The following is a 22,484-nucleotide window of genomic DNA, read 5'->3' as shown; positions in this document are numbered from 1 at the left end:
AGCCACAGCAACAAGGGATCTGAGCTGCGTCTGCGACCTACACCACAGCTCACGGCAACACTGGATCCTTAACCCACTGAGCAGGGCCAGGGATCAAACCTGCAACCTCATGGTTCCTAGTCAGATTCGTTAACCACTGAGCCACGACGGGAACTCCCTAAAATGGAATTTTTGAGCTGAGCTGCCTGTCGTGATGCTCCCATCCCATCAGAAGAGGGAACAACTTGTTTTCTGGGAGAGTTCTCTTGTGATGTGATCTTGGGGTGCCCAGGAGTGTGGTGTGTGGGAGAGCTGTTGCTCCCTCAGGTGTGGGGAAATATGCGTGGAGAATTCAGGTATGGTTAGGGTTCAACGTTTGAAGGGACTTGTGACCCTCTCTCTACCATCACATTCTCCACCAGTCCCCACTGGCACTTTAATGGGTGAGTTATTGTGGAGATGGGTGTGGGGAAAGGGGATGAACACTGAGAAGTGTCCAAGGCAGAGACAATGTTGCCACAATGATCCCTGTTGATCTCAGGCAACCTGAGAAAGGAAGCCCCAGCACCTGCTTACTATTCCCAGGCTTAGCTCTGAACAATGGGCCTTGAAATGCGCCAGATATTTGATTCAGTTCAATGTCTTATTGAATAACAACAACAGCAACAACTTTTTATAGAGAGAACTGGAAAAGGCTACTTGAATTGAATACCTCTCAACTCAAGCTGAAGTCAAGTTGGAGTAAGTAGATGGCTTATACTCAGTCATCATTCTAACTTCTACTTGAATCATCAAATTATAAGTGGAAGGAATTCCCATCATGGCTCAGTGGAAATGAATCCGACTAGTATCCATGAGGATGTGGGTTCAATCCCTGGCCTCGTTCAGTGGGTTAAGGATCCAGTGTTGCCATGAGCTGCGGTGTAGTTTGCAGGCGCAGCTCGGATCCTGCATTGCTATGGTTGTGGTGTAGGCTGGCACTTGCAGCTCTGATTCAACCCCTATCCTGGGAACTTCCATATGTCTCAGGTGCAGACCTAAAAAAAAAATTATAAAGGGAAGAGAAGATCACAAGTGTAATTCTGAACATTGTGAAATTGAGTCTCAAAGGCCCTCTAAATTCAGATGGCTCCCATTTTAGAATCTTCTTTGGTGTCTTCAACTTTAAACTCATAAGGTCTTTGTAAAGACCTAAAAAATCATTCTGGAATAAACATATGAATAGGTAGCTTTGAAAGTTAACTTGAAAAAATGGTGGGATGTCGTTATTGATGTACCAACGAAGGGTGTCAATTATTTTATTGTCAATGATCAGCAGAACTTACTGGCTGAATCATTTTATTTCTCTGTGGTACTTCTTTCATCATGTGCAAAGTGTTCCACACTTAATTGACCCAGTGTTTGGAAGTTCCTTAAGTGGGGCAGGTTGGCCTCTTTAGAAGGCAAACATCCAGGTGGAGATTTTCATGTAGGAAATTTAGTAAGGAGTGTTCTCAGTATCAAAAACAGTAGGGGGAGGAGAAAGAAAGAGTTGGAAAGAGGGGAAAGGGCCTCAGCTGACCCTGTTATGAATTCTGAAGCTGAGATGGGTTTTTGGAGGTGTCCTGAATTGGAGGGAGGGAGCCAAGCCCTTTACCCCTGCATTAGCCAGTCATTGGAGGCAGGCTGTTCCTGGCAGGGAATGTAACCATGGGTTAAAGTGGGTCTCTTATGCTATGGTAGTTCTCAAAGGAGTTGACAGCTGAGTGATGTCACATTCCCAAGAACTGGGGGGAATTAATTCTTCAGCACATGAAGGGAGATCTGGGTAGTGTAACACAGAATCCAGGACAATGAACAAATATAGGGGAAAAAAATCACGATCCTTGGTAGATCAAGGGCTATAAAATCACAAAGTGGGCTGGAAAGAGTCTGGATTGGAGTTATAGGTATATCGGTTATTCCCCAGGTAGAACTGCAGTGTTTAAACTCTCTGACTTGCTACATGTTCACAATTCTATTATTTGGATATCAGTGCCTAAAGGACCTTGTGGGCATACAATAATATTGATTGATGTCAAAATAAAGGCAAATGATTGTATCAGAGCTTTGTTAAAATGTCAGCTGCTTTGAATCAGAAAGAGAAATTAAATAAATAACCTCACTTACCATCACATCTAAAAGAATAAAATACATAGGAATAAATCTACCTCAGGAAGCAAAAGACCTATACTCCAAAAACTATAAGAGAGTGATGAAAGAAATCAATGTTGACACAAACAGATAGAAAGGTATATCATGTTCTTGGATTGGCAGAATCAACATTTTCAAAATGACCATACTACCCAAGGCAAGCTACATTGTCAAATTACCAATGGTTTTTTTCACAGAGCTAGAACAAAAAATTTTAAATTTGTATAGAAACTCAGAAGACCTCAAATAGTCAAAGCAATCCTGAGAAAGAAAAACAGAGCTGGAAGAATCAGGCTTCCCTGATTTGACTATATTATAAAGCTACAGTTATCAAAACAGTATGGTACTGGTAGAAAAAGTCTACAAATAACAAATGCTGAGGAGGGTATGGAGAAAAGAGAACCTACACTGTTGGTGGGAATGTAAATTGGTGCAGCCAATGTGGATAACAGCATGGAGACTCCTTAAAAAACTAAAAATAGAACTACCATATGAATATGCAATCCCACTCCTGGGCATATATCTGTAGAAAACCATAATTAAAAAATATCCATGTACCCTAATGTTCATTGCAGCACTATTTACAATAGCTAGGACAAGGAAGAAACCTAAAGTTCATCAACAGACAAATAGATAAAGAAGACATGGTATATTTATACAATGGAATATTACTCAGCCATAAAAAAGAATGAAATAATGCCATTTACAGCAACATGGATGGGCCTGGAGATTATTAAACTAATCAAAACAAGCCAGATGAAGACATATATTGTTTATATGTGGAATCTAAGAAAAAATTCAAATTTGAAAAAAATTCAAATTAAAAAATATACAAAACAGAAATAGACCCACAGACCATGAAAAGAAACTTATGATTACCAAAGGGGAAATGGTAGGGAAGGGATAGATTAAAAGTTTCGAATAAACATATACACACTACTATATACAAAATAGACAACCAACAAGGACCTATATATAACACAGGGAAATATATAACACAGGGAAATATACTCAATATTTTGTAATAACCTATAAGAGAAAAGAATCTTTAAAAAAGGATATATATGTATGTATAACCAAATCCATTTTTGTACATTTAAAACTAGCACAAAATTGTAAATAATCTGTACTTCAAAAAAAATGTTGGCTGCTTTGAGGCAAAATTTTATGTAAGATGTGTTTAGAGTAAAAGTTTTCCTCCCTTCAGCTGATCATTTTGTGGTTTTGTGTGTGCGTACATCTCTTGGCCTTGGCATAAAATAATTATTTTATTGTCTAATATTTAGATAAATATCCTCTTATGTAACCAATGACTCTGTCATTGGAATGTTGTCAAGTAAGGTATAAGTTTGGAGATCATCAGAGTATCTTTCCTGTACTCCACAAACTAGGTGCATATGAATCATCTTGAAAGCTTGATAAAATGTAAATTCCTGGAGCTCACTCCTAGAAACTCGGGTTCAGTAAGTTCAGATAAGATTATAGCAACAGTGCCCTGCCAGATGTTATTAGATGTTCCTTAGGGAAAAGGGAAAAAAATCAGTCATACTGATCCTATATTTATTTAAACCTCTGATATTAAAAAAACTCAGATTGGAGTTCCTGTCCTGGTGCAGTGGAAACAAATCCAAATAGGAACCATGAGGTCACAGGTTCAATCCCAGCCTTGCTCAGTGGGTTAAAGATTTGGCATTGCTGTGAGCTATGGTGCAGGTCACAGACATGGCTCAGATCTGATGTTGCTGTGGCTGTGGTGTGGGCAGACAACTGTAGCTCCAATTGGACTCCTGGCCTAGGAACCTCCATATGCCACGGGTGTGGCCCTAAAAAGCAAAAAAAAAAAAAAAAAAAGGATTGTTTTACATTAATTTTTATTTTTTAAAATATTGTGTCAAAATAGTATTTATCTGGATTATAGAGGTTTGGGGCACCCCTTAAATTACGTGTCCATCACAAGTGCCTTAATGTCTTTACCCTGGTTCCTAGATGTGACTTTAAGAATTGGAAAATGAGAGAGAACTTTTTTCTTTCAAAATTAAATGATCTAGCTTTCCCTTGGTTCTCTCTATAAGGAAACAGGTTTGGAGGGCTCTACTGAGATGTTGAGAACTGAATGGAATGAAGTACTATTAATGGAACAAAGCTGACATTTCTACTCCTGGGACTGTGGTGACCTGTGTAAGGCCAGACCCCCTATAAACCTTCCCCTTGTCATCAAGCTGCTTTTCTCACATTGAAGACTGACTAACCTGAGAGGACAGAGCTGACAGTGACTCACACCTGAGAAGAACCTCTGAAGAACAGGGATATGGGTCCAGTCTTTCTGAAAGTCACCCAGGAGGAGTCTCAGTTGTTCAGGTGCTGGTGGGAAAGGGCACATATCCTTGCATGTGATATTGTAATTTACAGGAAAAGTATGTATTTAGTGATCTGAATGTCCAAATCTATATTTCCTATATATATTTGATCTTCATCCACAATTCCTGGCTTACAATTCCCCAAACACCTGGAATTTATGAGGGATAAGAGCAGTGAGATGAATGGTCTCTTCTCCTCAGTTCCTGAAACTTCCTGAAATCAAGGGAGGTGATTTTTGGACCCTATCCAAAGGTGGTGCTTCATTGCTGGGAGAGTCAACCATGTGATTAGAGAGTTGGAATTTTCAGTCCTAGCACCTGACCCCTGGGGAGGGGCTAGAAATCAAGCCAGTCCTCAAATGTCAGTGATGTAATCAATTGTGCCCATGTATTGTTTTTTTTTTTTTTTGTCTTTTTGTCTTTTGAGGGTCGTACCCACGGCATATGGAGGTTCCCAGACTAAGGGTTGAATTGGAGCTGTAGCTGCCAGCCTACACCACAGCCACAGCAACACAGGATCCGAGCCACATCTGCAACCCACACCACAGCTCACAGCAACACCAAATCCTTAACCCACTGGGCAAAGCCAGGAATTGAACCTGCATCCTCATGGGTACTAGTCAGATTCGTTTCTGCTGAGCCACTATGGAAATTCCATAGCATGCCTATGTAATGAAACATCCATAGAACCCTAAAAAGACAGGGTTTAGAGAGTTTCTGGGTTGGTGAGCACATAAAGATTGGGAAGAGTGGCGTGCCTGGCTGGTGAAGGCATGGAAGTGCTATGCCTTTTCCCCATACCTTGCCATATGTACCTCTTCATCTGGTTATTAATTCCTATCCTTTAATATTCTCTGTTTTAAAATTGAGCTATAGGTGATGTACAATATTATGTTAGTTTCAAATGTACTACATACTATAGGGATTTGATATTTACATACATTATGAAACGATCACTATGATGAGTCTAGTAATGCTCTGTCCCCATGCAAAGTTATTATGATATTATTGACCATACTCCTTATGCTCTTCCTTAGACCCCCATGGTTTATTTATTTTATACCTTAAGGTTTGTACTTCTTAATCCCCTTCACCAAACTTGCCCCCCACCCCCTGACTCCCTCTTCCCCTCTGGTAACCTACCTACTTGTTTTCTATATCTGTGGGTCTGTTTTCATTTTGACTTGTCCTACCGCTGTTTCACCTTTAATATAGACTTATAGACTGACACCATGTTGGTTCTATTATATTTCAAAGGTAAAATAAAGAACTCACAACTTAGAAAAATATTATCCCATCTCATTTTGTACGTATGTATATTGAATAAAAGCTGAATGGACATCCACAATATTTTGACGGTGATTTTTTCTGGGCGATATGATTATAAGTGGTTTCATTTTCTTTCTTCTGCTTTCCCCTACTTTCCAAACATCTTACAATGAACAGATACTTTTATTAAAATCAGAAAAGAAAATTTAAAATGTCTAATATTAAGTATGTGTTATTTCTTGCTTGATTATTGGGTACCCTCAGATTTATAAAATGTGGATCTGTAAATTAATTGTCTGTTATTTTTTTCTTTCTTTCTTTGGCCACCCCACAGCATATGGAGTTCCTGAACTGAAGTTTCAATCCACACCACAGCTGTGGCAAGATCCTTAACCCATTGTGCCAAGCCAGGGATTGAACCTGTGTTCCAGCACTCCAGAGATGTCGCCAATCCCGTTGCACCACAGTGGGAATTTATAATTCAGTTTATAGCATAGTTCACTTGCCTATTCCTGGCCATTTCCTAAAGTATTGAAGACAGAAAATTTCCTTTCTCCTGCCTCAATTTCTGCTCTGTCTCCCTCCACTGTCCTTTGATGTGTCTTGTATCAAAGAGCTTCCACAATTTCTTACAGTATCATGGAAACCCCAGAATAACACTATACTCATTTACAAACTCCTCAGTTAGCCCTCAGAATTTTCAGAATCCAAACAGCCAAAAAATCTTTCATTGGCTTCCCACTATAATTTTTTTTGGCAGCAAATATGGCATACGGAAATTCCTGGGCAAGGGATTGAACCTGAGCCATAGCAGTGATCTGAGCTGTGGCAATAACAATGTCAGATCCTTAATACACTGTGTCATAATGGAACTGTCATTTTTTTTTTAATCTGAGAAGAAACTTCTATTTTTTAAAAAAAATTTTATTAAACTATAGTTGATTTACAATGTTAATTTCTGCTATACAGCAAAGTGATTCAGTTATACATATACACATAACCATGCCCATATAAGTTATTGCAAAAGATTGAATAGAGTTCCCTGTGCTACACAGCAGATTCCTGTTGACCATCCGTTCCATATACTAATATACCAAAGTGTAGATATATATGCCAATCACAAACCCCCAATCCATCCCTACCCACTTTGGTAACCATAAGTTTGTTTTCAAAATCTATGAGTTTGTTTCTGTTTTATTTATAAATTTATTGGTATCATTTCGGATTTCACATTTAAGTGATATCTTTTGGTATTTGTCTTTCTCTGTCTGAATTACTTCACTTAGTATGATAATCTCTAAGTCCATCCACGTTTCTACAAAGGGCATTACTTCATTCTTTTTTATGGCTGAGTGGTATTCCACTGCATATATATACCACATCTTCTTTATCCATTCATCTCTCGATGGACATTTAGATTGCTTCCATATCTTGGCTATTGTAAATAGTGTGGCAACAAACATTGGGGTGCATGTATTTTTTTAAATTATGATTTTTCTCTGGCTATATGCCCAGAAATGGCTTCCCACTACAGACAGAATAAGACCCCCATGGACTACAAGGCCCAATCCCTCTATGGACTACAAGGCCCTCTTGATCTAGCTCCTGCTTCCTCCTCAACTCATCCCTATCACTCACTCTCCCCTTGCTCACTCTATCCTAGTCACACTTCCTTCATTGTTCCTCAGACAAGCCATACACTTCCACGTCATGCATTTTGCTCCATCTCTGTGCTAACATCTTCCTTCAGATGGGCTGATTCTCTCACTTTGCTTATTTAGATGGGTCTTCCTTGAATGCCCCAGTTAAACCAGCAGCTTCCTCTCATTCCCTATCATACCATCTTGTTTTATTTCTGTTATAGCACTTTTCATACCAGACACTATGTTATTTATTTATTTATTTGTTTGTTGTCTATCTCCTTCATTGGAATTTTAATCTCCATAAGAGAAGAGACACTACTACACCCCACTGGAGAGAACAATAGGAACATGGTGGGGCTCATTAAATGTTTGTGAATAAATGAATGAACAAATCCTTATTAATTAACTCCTTTGAAAGAAATATTCCCAGAGTTCCCATTTGTGGCTCAGCAGGTTAAGGACCTGACATTGTGTCTATGAGGATGCAGGGTCAATCTCTGGCCTTGCTCAGTGGGTTAAGAATCTAGCATTGCTGCAAGCTTCAGGGTAGGTCATAGCTGTGGCTCAGATCCGGTGTTATCATAGCTGTGGTATAGGCCTCAGCTGCAGCTCTGATTTTATCCCTAGCCTGGGAACTTCTATATGCTACAGGTATGGCTGTAAAAAGAAAAAATAAATAAAAATTTTTTAAAAATTCCCAACATGTTTTGAAACATTCTTATAATATCCCTAAACTGGGACTATAAGGTAGTCCCTGGCCACAGACACCAGAGTCACATGGTAACTTGCCTCATAGCAGGACTCTAGAAAATGGCATGCAGAGCTATTAACCATAAAAACCTAAAATATATTAGCCAGGGCCCAGATGAAAACTCTGCCCTCTTTCTTTCTCGCTTAACAGAGTCTCTCCAAAAATATACAAATTTAGACACTTCCTCAGTAGAAGGAAGTCTTTTCTTAAATACCCACTCCATCTCTCAATCTGCATCTGACATAAGGGGCAAACTGCAAAAATTGGAGTATGACCCACAAATCCCACGATGGGATCTTTTGAGTCTTGCCTTCAAGGTCTTTATAATCAGGATGAAGATACTGAAATCCAAAAATTAAAATGAGATCAGCCTAAAACCAAATGCTGGCAACTGCCATTCAGGGCTCCCCAAAATATAGGCTCCCTCACAAGGGCAACTTCCCCAAGGCCCCTCCAGGCCTGGGTTTTAAATGCAGCAAGAGAGGACTGGAAGGTTGACCTTGTGAAAAGTAACATAATGTCTTTTCTATCAAAGGAAATCTTGGTTACTCCATTTTGCTCCTGTTTCATCTGAAACGCCCTCCTGCGACCCCCTCCTCTTTCCCTCTTCTCCCAGTAACAATTTGTTTCAAATTGGCCAACCGAGAAGTATGTGCACCCTGACCTGACAAGTGGGAAGAGGACGGGGACATCATCACCTGCTCTAGGGATAAATAGGGAGTGTCTTTTCTTCTTGGCACACACTTTTTGAGTACCCGTGCCCTTCTGCAGAAGTGAAGAGCCTCGTCGACATCTCCCTGTGTTCATGTGTCTCAGTTTCCTACACTGACGATTCAAGCCGTTTCCCCAACAGATTTGGGGGCTCATTCAGGATTTGGGGTCCACTGGAGTGAGGATTCTCGAGGAGAGGAGATGCATCCCATGGCCCTGTTGCAGTGGCCCTGAATTGGAAAGTCCACACCTGTGAACCTCAAACCCATGGAGGGTTCTCAACAACACAGGAAACCGTGGATACCAGGTAACTTCATGCATGGACCAAGGTGAGAAAGATCGTGGGTGGTTGGGGAGGGGGTTGGTAAGCCTCAAAGAGTCTCAGGTGGGACCGGCAGGTGATTTTGGGTGAAATCATAAAATCAGAGCACGACCCTCAAAAGATTTTGGGTGAGACCGGCAATTTCAGGTAAAATTGGAGGATCAAAACACAATCTTGGGAAATGGGAAGTAAGTCTTCCCAATCTGTACCTCCACTTGGAGGATTGAATTGGGGGAACCAAATTCCTCCAGACCGCCCTCTGAGATTAAGGTATTGGGGCAACAATCCATGGACAAAAGACAAAAAAAAGGGGGGGGGGGTGAAGAATAATTAAATATTATTGTTTTATCTGGAGACAGACACCTATTGTCTCCCCATCCGTCTTCTGGCCAAAGTTCAGATCAGATGAGGTTTGGGTCTGTCAGCTGTTGATTCAGATTGTCCAGGACAAATCACTGGGGTCTCAGGAGGAAGCTGATTATGCTCTCTGTTGGTGCTGGGGATGGGTTGTTTTATTTCCCCTCAGAGCACAGGACCAAAAGAAAAATGAGGAGGAAACCCAAGAACATAATGGGACCTCCTCCCCTCCGTGGGACCCCCTTGGCTTGCTGCCACCACCTTACAATCCTCAAAATGGCCCTGGCCCCCCTCCTGCCACAGGTGCCACCGCTGTCGCTGCCAGGGGACTGCAGGAGGGGGAGAGGCGCAGAGTGCTGTGTGGCCCACGGGATCAAAGCCCACCACCTCAACAAAACCAAAGGCTATGGCAGGGCCTTATTCCAGACTTAGGCAAGAGTTAAAACAATGTCAGAAGGATATTCAAAATTTTCCTTTTCCTGCTGCTACCCCTGGGGAAGGACAAGAAAAGCGGCAAATGCTCTTCCCACTCTTCCTGCAATGGGAGGTTCCCTTAGGTGGGGGAGCAATAGGATATGTAAATGACCCGCTAAGAACTGAGGTCAGAAATTTTAAGAGGAAATTGCAGCCATTGCTGGAGGACCCACAGGGGGTAACCGATAAAGTAGATCAGTTCCTTGGACCACAATTCTGTACATGGTCTAAATTAATGTCTATTTTGAGCAATCTATTTTCCAGGGAAGAAAGGGGGATGACTTGAAGAGCAGCCATGGCCTCGTGGGAGCCAACCCACCCTCCCTAGCTGGGGAAGTTAGGGAGGAAACTAAACTTCCCAATGAGGACCCCGTGGGACAATTACAATGCCATCCACCGGGGGAATATGATGGACTTGAGAAATCTCATAATTCAGGGAATTAGAGATGCTGTACCTTGGACTCAAATATATCTAAGGCATTTGAAGTACAGCAAGGTAAAGGAGTGAGACCAACTAAATTTTTGGAAAGATTCAGAGCTTGGATTAAAAGATACGAGATACAGTGGAATAGATTCCACTGACCCTTCAGGAAAGGGCATGTTCAAACTTCATTTTGTAACTCATAGTTGGCCAAATATTTCAAAAGAATTTTTTTAAATATAGAGGGTTGGAAAGATAAACCATTAGAGAACTTACTAAAAGAGGCACAAAATGTTTATGTGAGAAGGAATGAGGAATGGAATTCTATTTTATCAAGGGAAAAGAAGAGTAAGTCTGTCTGATAGCTTGTTGTTTTAAAAGGAAAATAGGGGACAAACTAATGGATACAGAAACTGCTGGAAGTTTTGTGGGAAGTGACATTGAGAGAAGGGTTATACATTGTCAGAACCAAGTTTAAAATAAGTTTTATTGAGTAAATTAATTTTAAAATAAGCTGGTGCAAAACTTGAACTTGGCTTTTCTTTGTTAAGAAAACAAAATATCCTTGGAATGCTACTTTGATAACAGATTATATAATGTTCTATTAAGTGATCTGCTGTGTTTGCTTTTTTTTTTTTTTTTTTTGGTCTTTTTGCTATTTCTTTGGGCCACTCCCGTGGCATATGGAGGTTCCCAGGCTAGGGGTCGAATCAGAGCTGTAGCCACTGGCCTACGCCAGAGCCACAGCAAGGCGGGATCCGAGCCGCGTCTGCAACCTACACCACAGCTCACGGCAATGCCTGCCGGAACCTTGACCCACAGAGCAAGGGCAGGGACCGAACCAGCAGCCTCATGGTTCCCAGTCGGATTTGTTAACCACTGCGCCATGACGGGAACTCCCTGTATTTGCTTTTGAGATCTCGTAACTTTGTTTAAGAAAAAAAGTATTATCTGATCTATGATTCTATCTGACCAAATTAAACAAAGATTTATTATAAACACTATCAAATTCTAATTAAAGTGCTTTTAACTTCGCTAACTTTAAAATGCTTCACGGGACCCTTGAGGCATTCAAAGAAAAATGTTAAATTTACTAGAATTACTTGGAATGTTAAAATACATAGAGAACATTATCAAGAGTAATAAACCTCAGATTATACAGGTGAATAGATGTTTTTAATATAGATATTTCAGAACTTTTACAGTTTCTGAAATTTGGATATGTACTGGTACTATGTTATAATTCTTTTTTTTTCTAGTTATTTCAAATTGTTATATGTCACAACATTTACCAAGTTTCATTGTCAATTTACATTGCAATCAGATTTAAAATGTGCCTTAAGCCTTTTGTCACTGTTAGTTAATGGCTTTACTCTGATACCTTTGCAAAAATGTTTCCTCTTCTAGAAGATCTACTGAAATAACTTTTAAAAAGAAATACAAGTTTCTGACTTCCAGACCTTAATGATGAACTGGGTAAGAAATTAAAAAAAAAAATTCTAAATGGGAATCTGATGATTTCATAAATAGTTAAAAAGGATTTATTACATTGGACTGTATGAACTGGTGAATATGGTTGTAATTTTACAGTTTCCATTTAAAATAATACTGGCTTTTAATCTGTGTTTTCCAGATATAAAGAAATTCTCCCCAACAAGCAATTTGGTAAATTATACCTTCATAAGCAGAACTGAAACATTTCTCTCTTCTCTGCCTGATTTCTTCAGAGAATGGAAACTCTCAGGTTCCCAGAAGCTTTATCAGATAAATTAGGAAGGCCCATAGCAAACCTTGTATGTAGCCTGTAAAAACCTCAAGGTATCTGGGTTTTTAAAAGGGAAGGAATTCACCTAGATCTTTAAGATGAAAATCTTTAAGACAAAACATTGGCATGACTTTCCTAGCCCTGAGATGCCTTTTAAAAGCTTAGTCTAAGATTCCTTATAAAGTTCTAACCAAGCCAATTAAAAAACAAGACCCTATATGATCAATTTTATTCACATAAATCATCAGGTCAAGGTTGTTGACACCAGACTTAACTGGCAAATAAATTAGTCTTGGTTTAGCTAATATTTGATAAAAAATGAGAGTAATTTTAGAGAGAAAGATAGGTTTCAATGAACCATTGCTAAATCTGTTAATCTCATTCTTTTAATTGTGGTATCACTAAGACTTAATTCCTAGATAGTTCTTATGCTATATTGCTGTAAAGTTTAACTGAGCTTCTAAAAGAACACTCTAAGCTTGTTTCTAAAGTTTATCTCAGTAATCTATTTTTGGATAAAGAGCAGATGCCCCAAAACCTGGAACAAGGGGACTATGCATACTAAAAATGATATAATATAAAAGGACTATTTCCAAGCTTGTAGAGGAAGACACCGATCCCTTACTATGGAGCCAGGAGGAGGTACAACAATTTAGGGATTTAAGAGAAGCACTGACAGGTGCCCCTCTTCTGGCTCTACCATCCTTTTGAAAAACCTTTTCATTTATTGGTAAGCATGGGCCAGGGAGTGGCTCTAGGGGTCCTCACACAGAAACATGGGGGAAGTCACCACCTGGTGGCCTTACTTTCCTGCCTCCTGGGCCCTGTCACCAGAGGATGGCTGAGTACATACAGTTGGTAGCCACCACTGCCCTATTAACTGAAGGAAACAGAAAACTCACCTTTGGAGGAAGGCTGACTGTGAGTATAAAAACAGGATATGGGGACACAAATGCCTGGTTGAAATGGATAAAATATTCTGTGGACACACTACACAAAGGCAGCTGTTACGCTTGTGCTACAGGGAGACCAGAGGCCCAAGTGGTTCCCTTTTCTCTGGGATGGTCATCAGACCCACAGGGTCTTGAATGTGTGATGGCCCTCCTCCAGAACAAAACAGCTTGAAAAAAACAAGTCCAAAAAAAAAAAAAAAGAGTTCCCATTGTGGCACAGTGGTTAACAAATCTGACTAGAAACCATGAGGTTGCAGGTTCAATCCCTGGCCTTGGTCAGTGGGTTAAGGATCCGGTTTTGCCGTGAGCTGTGGTGTAGGTTGCAGACGTGGCTTGGATCCTGCTTTGTTGTGGCTCTGGCGTAGGCTGGCAACTACAGCTCCGATTAGACCCCTAGCCTGGGAACCTCCATATGCCACAGGAGCGGCCCAAGAAATGGCAAAAAGAAATGGCAAAAAAAAAAAAAGTCCAGCTGGACTTTGTCACTGCTATTCCCTGAGGTCAAAAGTTCTGTGGGTCAGCCCCCAAGAACTGTTCAGTAGCCAAATGAAAACATCAACTTCTCCTTGTGTCTAAAATGACAAGAAGCAAAGGTGACTTTCTTAGACAACCTGACCAGGTGCAGTGAAAGCCCATCCTACATAAGCCTCCACAATAAATCCCAGTTCCAAATGCCTTGGGCAGATGTCTGGTGGTGTTGTGGGAGTCCACTAATGGGCATCCTTCCGGAAAGTTAAAGTAACTCCTGTACGTTGGTGCAATTGGCCGTACCTTTCACCCTGGCATTTAGGCTGCAATATCAAACTCAGCCAATTCTGAGAGAATGAGACATCATCCCAGGGTGGGGTGTCCTTTGACCCCCCTCCCAGGTCTGTATTGACTCAATAGGTGTTCCACAGGGTGTTCCAAAGAAATTTAGGGCAAGGAATCAAATAGCTGCTGGGTTTGAATCTGTTCTCTTTTGGTGGTCAACCATAAACAAAAACGTTGATTGGATAAACTACATCTATTACAATCAATAAAGTTTCACTAATTATACTAGAGAGCCCATTAAAGGAATAGCTGAACAGCTGGGGCCAACTCGTCAAATGGCATGGGAAAACAGACTTGCTTTAGACATGATGCTGGCAAAAAAGGGTGGAGTCTGTGTAAAGATTGGTATCCAGCACTGTACATTCATTCCCAACAACACCGCTCCAGACGGCACCATCACCAAGGCCCTACACGGATTAATAAGTTTAGCAGATGAGCTTTCAGAGAATTCTGGTATTAATGACCCCTTCACAGACCTTTTAGAAAATTGGTTTGAAAAAATGGAAGGGACTAATAGCTTCAATCTTTACCCCTCTAACCACTATAGTTAGTGTCCTTGTCTTAGTCACATGTTGTATAATTCTTGTGCCAGGGGACTTATTCAAAGATTAATAGAAACTGCCCTATCAAAGCAACTGAGACCCCCCCTACCCACTAAGCCAATATGCTCCTGATGGACACAATAGAACATGGGATCCAAACCATGCTCAAAGAGTTTGAAGAAAAGAATATTCAATAAAAAAAAAAAAAAAAAGAAAAAAGGTTGACCTTGTGGAAAGTAACATAATGTCTTTTCTATCAAAGGGAATCTTGGTTACTCCATTTTGCTCCTGTTTCATCTGAAACGCCCTCCTGCGACCCCCTCCTCTTTCCCTCTTCTCCCAGTAACAATTTGTTTCAAATTGGCCAACTGAGAAGACCGTGCACCCTGACCTGACCTATGGGAAGGGGACAGGGACATCACCTGTGATAGGGATAAATAGGAAGGGTCTTTTCTTCTTGGCACATACTTTTTGAGTACCCGCACCCTTCTGCAGAGCAAAGAGCTTTGTCGACATCTCCCTGTGTTCATGTGCCTCATTTTCTGATTTGAGATATTTCCCCAACAACCTTGACCAACCCCCTCTGGGGAGGGCCACATCCCTTCCTGTGGAGAGACTGGAATCATCGAACCTCAACCTGCTGAGCCTCCTTGGCCTGGCCGCAGAAGACTGAGGGTGCCTGGGCCCCTTGTCTCCCACACTCCATCAGAGCCCCAAGTAACTGCTGGTTGCAGGTAAGCCGATCTCTTTTCTTATTGACATGGGGGCCACTTACTTGACACTACCTGAATTTACAGGCCACACGCACCCTTCTTAAGTCTCTATTCAGGGAGTTGATGGCCTAATCTCTAAACCCTTAGTGGCACCTGCTCCAAATTGTACCTCATCAGGAACATCCTTCAGCTGTTCTTTCTTGATATTTCCCAGGTGCCCATACCCAATTCTCAGTGGAGATTTTCTATCTAAATTTAGAGCCTCCCTTACACTTCTCACTCCTACCTCCATCACAGATCCCTCCCTCCTCCTCCTTCTTACTCATCCAAAACCTGATCAGCTACCTCTCCCAGCCTCCACTGTTTCGCCTAGGGTATGGGACACCTCCACCCCTTCCATAGCTCAACATCATGCTCCCATTCAAATTAAGCTAAAAGATACATCCACATACCTCTGTCAAGCCCAATGCACGCCCCCTGAGGGAAGCTGCTCATGGAGTCTTAGGCACTATCAGGGCCCATGTCTCCTTCCCATGTCTGATCTATACACTAATCCATACCCTGATACCAATGAAGGACACACCATTCTTGCAGCCCATTTTATAAGCCAGGCTTCCCCTGACAGACAAAACCTGCAATAATTAGAGCAGGGCCCACAAACTTCATTCCTGGTCTTATTTGACATGGCCTTTAAGGTCTCAGGGAAGAGGCTTGTAAGTACAGAGGGAAAATGTTTTCTGGTCTTAAAGGAACAAAGTCATCCCAGGAGGAATTTGCCTGTGCCTTTGAGATGCAGATGTTCTACCTGGTCTTCTGGAATCCTTATCTCACCATCTTTTTGAAATACAAATGTCAGGAAAAGGGGTACAAGTTGGAAGCTGAATTCTCAGGGACAAATAGGAATTCAATCTTTGTCATAAACATTTGTTAAAAGGGGTTTAGCCATCTAGACAGGTGACCTTGATTTGTTCATCTGCAAGAAACCCGATTTGAATCCAGTCTCTCTTGCAACCGATGAGTTTTACAGTTGTACCTTATTCATGGCTGAAACTTTGGAATGGGAAATATGAGGTCTCTGTTTTGCTTATTTGTATATATCTTCATGTGTGTTGTGGATGTACGGCATTGCCAAAATTAATTCGTGAAAGAGCTCTACTTAATCGGCTTAAAGGAAATTAAGTGCTTCACATAAAGTCTTGAAATACATAAGGTAAATTAATTTTAGGTTCATGTGAACTGGAAAATATTCAGTATTAAATTAGCATCTACTATTTAAGTTGAAATTTGTTGACCTAATTAACATAGACATGTCTTTAGAGTCATCAACGCTAAGTAAAATACTTTATGTACCTAGGTTAAATTGAAGTCAAATGAGATACTGAGACTTCAGTTTCTAAACAGAGAAACCAAAGTCATTTAGGACTATTAATCAATGTGTTCAGTGCCACCCTGAGATGTTCTCTACAAGAAAGTGTATGTTTTTAAAAATTATAAAAGACAGTCCATGGTTGCTCTAGAAAAGGATGTGTGTTTTTGGTAAAGAATGAGGAATGGAATTATATTTTATTAAGGGAAAAGATAGTATGTCTGTCTTATAGCTTGTTATTTTGAATGGAAAGATAGGGGGCAGAATAATATGGATATGGAAAGTGATGGAAGGTTTGTGGGAAGTAGACATTGAGAAAAGAATTTTGTGTATGTTTGGGACTAAGTTTAGAATTAAATTTAATTGAGTGAGCTAATTTTAAAAGTAAACTAGTGCAAAACTTGAATTTGGATTTGGTGTCTTAAAAGAAGTTTTTCTTAAAATGCTACTTTTGATAACAGACTACGTGACTTTTTTTGCCTTTAATTTGTATTTGCTTTTGAAAGGCTTTGTTACTTTTGGAGTTCCCATCATAGCTCAGTTGTTAATGAAACCAATTAGTATCCATGAGGATATGGGTTCGATCTCTGGCCTTGCTCAGTGGGTTAAGGATCCGGTGTTGCTGTGAGCTATGGTATGGGTTGCAGATGAGGCTCTGATCCTGCATTGCTGTGGCTGTGGCATAGGCCAGCAGATGCAGCTCTGATTTGACCCCTAGCCTGGGAACATCCATATGCCACTGGTGCAGCCGTAAAAAGACAAAAGACAAAAGAAAAAAAAAGGAATCTTTTGTTACTTTGGTTAAATGAATATGTAATGTTAAAAAATAATCTACGATTCTGTTTGACCAGGTGTTTTTAAACTTTTTCTTATTTTTTTTTTACAAACTTCCTGGGTGTATATTACAAGGGAAAACTCAACTCCCAAATAGTTCTTTGCTGCTATATTACATTATTGTAAAGTTTGATTGAATTATTAAGAAACTATTCTAAGCTTTTTTCTGAAGCTGATTGTTGTAATCTGTCTCTAGGCAAATACCAGATGTCCCATGATAACCAGGGGACTAAACATTCTGAAAAAAGTATCATTTAAAGGGCTGTCTCCTGCCTAGATAAAGATTTCTTATCAGGAATTCTTAACTGCCATATACACAAAGAAAGTGAAGAAAATTAACTCTTAAATTTATGTTTCTCACTTAAGAAGGGCCTCTGCATTGGACTGGTCTATAGAGAGACCTACTGACTTCTAACTCACCCTAAAACAAGCCTCTAGTAAGAAAAATGCCAATGCTTGGACAAAAAGAAGACAACATCAGAATTAGACCACTATCCCAAGATTGCCATACCTACCTCTTATTTGTTTACTTCTGATTTTCCTTGGTGGGTCGTCCCTCCAAGGCTCTTATTATTGATGTTACCAGGTGGGATCCCCTCACCTGGCCAATTAATATCTGCTCTGACCTAGGCCATAAATATGTTTTCTTCTAATGATACTCAAGCTCAATTGGCAATAAGTGAGACTGCAGCCAAAGGATATAAATTTTTCAGGCTATAGTAATTTAAATTTAAAGGCTCCCTTATGTGGGAACAATTAAGCCACATAGGGATAACCAGCCCTAATAACATTAGGAAATTAGGCTGAATGGACAAAGTCTATATAATTTCCTTTAAAGATAAGGAACAAAATAAGCCAGCTGAACAGGGATATACTGGGCTGTCCTTGGTGAAAGCTCTTAACTAAATTCTAATTATGACTTTACTAATACTGTATATTATTTTTTATTAACTCTTTTTTAATAGAATTGCTATTTCTTGCCATTGCCAAATGTGTAACTGAGTCTCTGATAAAATGATGTGATAACTGAGTCTCTGATAAAATGATATGCAGTTCCATATGAGATCAATGATCTTTAGATATAGGAATCATAAGAGATCATAAGAGACTAGGAAGACAACGGGGTTCACAGAATTTTAGCTACTGTTAATAAGGCCTAGTCTAGTAATAGCACATTGAATGGCCTGTTAGCTAAATCTTCACCAGACCTGAGAATGTTCATTCCCAGCACCGTAGGACTAAATGGTCATGAAATGCCTCCCAAAAACTATGGTTGAATTTAAAACTGGGGAGCCCTGCGAACTGGAGATTGGCACGTGCCATCTGCTTCTACAAGGATTAAATCTTGAACTGCTGAAACTGCTACACCGCAACACTCCCTGAAAGAGGTTCAGGGTGGAAATAAGAAATAGGGCACTCTGTGCTCTGGCAAAAACTGACAGAACAGGCCTTCAGACTAGATCTCAGATAAAGATTTTTATGGTCCCAAGTTCTTGCATCTTCTCGTATCCAGAAAAGCACTGAAATAGTTAACAGTGGCATCTGCATTGGCCATGAGAGAGAAAAGGCAGAATGGAGTAGCTGTGGGTCAGACATCCAAGGTAATACTAGATAATATTATGGGAGTAATTTTAAACAAGTCCTTATATCACTAAGAACTTGAGGTTTATGCGCCCTGTCAGACTTGATGCCACCAGCCTGTTTTCAAAGCAGCATCACTTGGCAGTTGCAACCTTACTTTTTCAAGGTCTCCTCTTGGAACAACAGAAGGGAGAGGCAGGAGCTCTTTTTTTCAGAATTGAGATCTGCACACTTTTTGATGCATCAGCTGCACGCATAGTGCTGTCGTGGCTGATCCAGGCCAGGTGGCTCCCTCTGGCAGGGAAGCTGTCCCCAGGTACCCAGCCACCAGTGCCACTGCCACCAAACTCTGACATCAGCTGACCAAAAGGCATCTTGCTGCCCCAGGGTATATTGGCTGGCTTTCATCCACTTCTTTAATGTAGGCCGAAAACACTCTGCATTTGAAATCACATGATCCTGCATCCAGCAAGGCATTGTTGGGATGCCAATCCAAGCTGAGGAGGACTGTGGAGCAAATCGGCTTTTTAATGTGCTTGCTTACTCACCAGCCATTTTCAGACTCCAAGCAACAAACAAATGAGTCATGCTCTGCTGCCCACAGCAAATTTGTTCTCCAGCGGAGACCACTTGACGAAAGTAGCTGCACGGTTAATTCTCAGGATCACCCGCATTGGCTTCTAGACACCATCTTTTCCGACTCCAGGCATAGGTGTTGCGGTCTGCCCCGCAAGTGACGATGCAGTCACTCTTGGAAGCCCAGTCAATACCTGCAATGTGTCCGTTGTGCTCCTTGAGTTAATGAGCTTTTACCCACTAGCTCCCATTCTTCTTACATATGTGGACTTCATGATTATTGGGGCTAGGGGCAATCTGGGTACAATCCCTGTTCCGGGCATGACAAGTGATTGGTTCTAGTAAAAAATGATGCAGGGACATTATTCTTAGTGTTTTCAAAGGACAGAAAGCTGGGGTTGGGATGATCTGGACAGGCTTGGAGCATTGAATTCTCAGACGCTTGGTCAGTTGACTCGAACAGGTTCCTGCGGGCACAGGCGGAGGACCCTGGATAAGTTTTGTAAAAGATGCATTCTAAAAGCAAAAATAAAAATAGCTTAGCTTAAGATAAGTTTTATCAAAAATGGATATTTGATAAATGTATTTAGGACCATGTTACAGCTTTATAAAAATTCAGTTTTTTAATCCACAAAACAATGATTCACATCAAATTGGTTGTTCGAATTTACCTCTTCGCAAAGATTCCACTGGGACACAGTTGCTACGTTTCATCTAATTCATGATCCCTTTCTATCAAATCTATTGAACCCAACCCAGGATGAGGTATTTTTGTCTAAATAAGTTTGTTCAGATGAAGAATTACTATAATCTAGTGGTTCTTAAGGTGTGGGGTGGGGTCTCTGAGCTCTTTCAGTGAGTCCCTGATAGCCTTTCAGAAGATTCCTAAGTTCTAGTCTGAGGGTCCATGGGGCCAAAACTATTTTTATTACAATATGAAGATATTTCCCTTTTCACTCTCATTCATTCATGAGTATCTATTGGAGTTTTCTGAAGACTACATTTCCAAAGGCATCATTGACTGATAGCAAGTAGAATGTGTACCTGTATGGTCTTAAAATGTCTCAGTGTTAATTTCAAATACATTAAGTATCAATAGATATAACCCACACAAACAAAAGCTGTTGGGGAACTTTATTTTTAAGAGTGTAAAGAGGTGCTGACACCAAATGTTTGAGAACTGTTGCTATAGGTAGTGATTAAAAATATGTTGATGACCTACTATGAACAGGCACTAGATCACCAAGTTTGAGTGGACAAAATCTCTCCCTAAGGAATATCCTATTCTGTGGGCTAAGACGAACAGTTTTTGTTTTGTTTTGTTTTGTTTGTATTTTTAGGGCTGCACCAGCAACATATGGAAGTTCCCAGGCTAGGGGTTGAATCGGAGCTGTAGCTGCCGGCCTACACCAGAGCCACAGCAACACGGGATCCGAGCCTCATCTGCGACCTACACCATGGCTCATGGCAATGCCAGATCCTTAACCCACTGAGCAAGGCCAGGGATGGAACCAGCATCCTCATGGATACTAGTTGGATTCAGTAACTGCTGAGCCATGAAAGGAACTCCAAGACCAATACTTATAATGTGCTTAAACCAATGAAACAAACATAGAATATCATGGTTGCTAAGATGAGGAACATTGACCTAATCATTTATTAGCCTAGTATTTAGGTCCACAAGAAAGATAGGGAGGAAGGAGAAGACATGCTGTATTCTGGGGAACTGCAAGGAATTGGATCAGGATATCTTGAGGGCGAATAATCTCTCTAAAACTTAATTTGATTGTAAATCAACTATAATAAAAAAAATTAGGAGTTCCCACTGTGGCACAACTGGTTCAGTGGCATCTTGGGAGTGTTGGGACTTAGGTTCGATTCCCAGCCCAGCACAGTGAGTTAAAGGATCCAGCAATGCTGCAGCTGCATCTTGGGTCTCAACTTCAGCTTGGATCTGATCCCTGGCCCAGGAGCTCCATATGCTGCAGGGTGGCCAAAAATGAAAAAATAAATAAATAAATAAAAATATTGTAAATCAACTATAACCAAAATTTTTAAAGAAACAACTTTTGTCTTTATAAATCATAAATCATCATAAATTTGGTGATGATTATTGGACCACATTCAAAATGAGCCACTGAGTGGTATATTTTGTAAATGTTTAACAACTGGCTCTAAAAAAGATAACTCTGATTTGTAACATTTGCCAGTTTCCAGGGTGTAAATATTCCCACCACAGCTATTTTAAAGCAGCTAACATGATGTCACTAAACATGGGGTTGGGAAGAGATAAGCATATCATTATATGCAATTATATACCATTATGAGTATTTCTATCATACTCAAGACAACGTAAGAATCAATCACCTCAGGAAAGGTGTAGTAAATTTATTTGTAGTAAAACAATTTGGGAATGATGTATTTTGGAGTATTTATTATCTTTTTATCATAATTCATTTAATTTTAATTATGTGTAGTTTAATTATTATTATTTCTCTTTAGCGGGCGGGAGGGAAAGGCAGAGACACACAGAGAGAAGCAGAACCCGAGAGAGAAGAGGAGAGAAAGGGAGAGAGGAAGGGAAGAATAGAAAGAGAGAGAGAGGAGTTCCCATCATAGCGCAGTGGTTAAGGAATCCAACTAGGAACAATGAGGTTGTGGGTTTGATCCCTGGCCTTGCTCAGTGGGCTAAGGATCCAGCATTACCATGAGCTGTGGTATAGGTCGCAGATGTGGCTCAGATCCCATGTTGCTGTGGCCATGGTGTAGGCCAGCAGCTACAGCTCCAATTCGACCCCTAGCCTGGGAACCTCCATATGCCATGGGAGCAGCTCTAGAAAAGGCAAAAAGACCAAAAAAAAAAAAAAAAAAGAGAGAGAGAGAGA

The 22,484-nt window shown here is 40.5% G+C and overlaps 2 pseudogenes; one reads left to right on the top strand and one right to left on the bottom strand.

Annotated features, from left to right (window-relative positions):
• The first annotated feature begins 9,149 nt into the window (after positions 1-9,149).
• LOC125110673 (uncharacterized) lies at positions 9,150-14,661 on the top strand (annotated as a pseudogene).
• Positions 14,662-19,120: 4,459 nt separating this feature from the next.
• Positions 19,121-19,922, bottom strand: LOC125110670 (actin-related protein 2/3 complex subunit 1A-like; annotated as a pseudogene).
• Positions 19,923-22,484: the final 2,562 nt, after the last annotated feature.

Source organism: Phacochoerus africanus, chromosome 1 (genome assembly GCF_016906955.1).
Source record: "Phacochoerus africanus isolate WHEZ1 chromosome 1, ROS_Pafr_v1, whole genome shotgun sequence".
NCBI lineage: Eukaryota > Metazoa > Chordata > Mammalia > Artiodactyla > Suidae > Phacochoerus > Phacochoerus africanus.
This window is presented reverse-complemented; position numbering and strand designations above follow the sequence as displayed.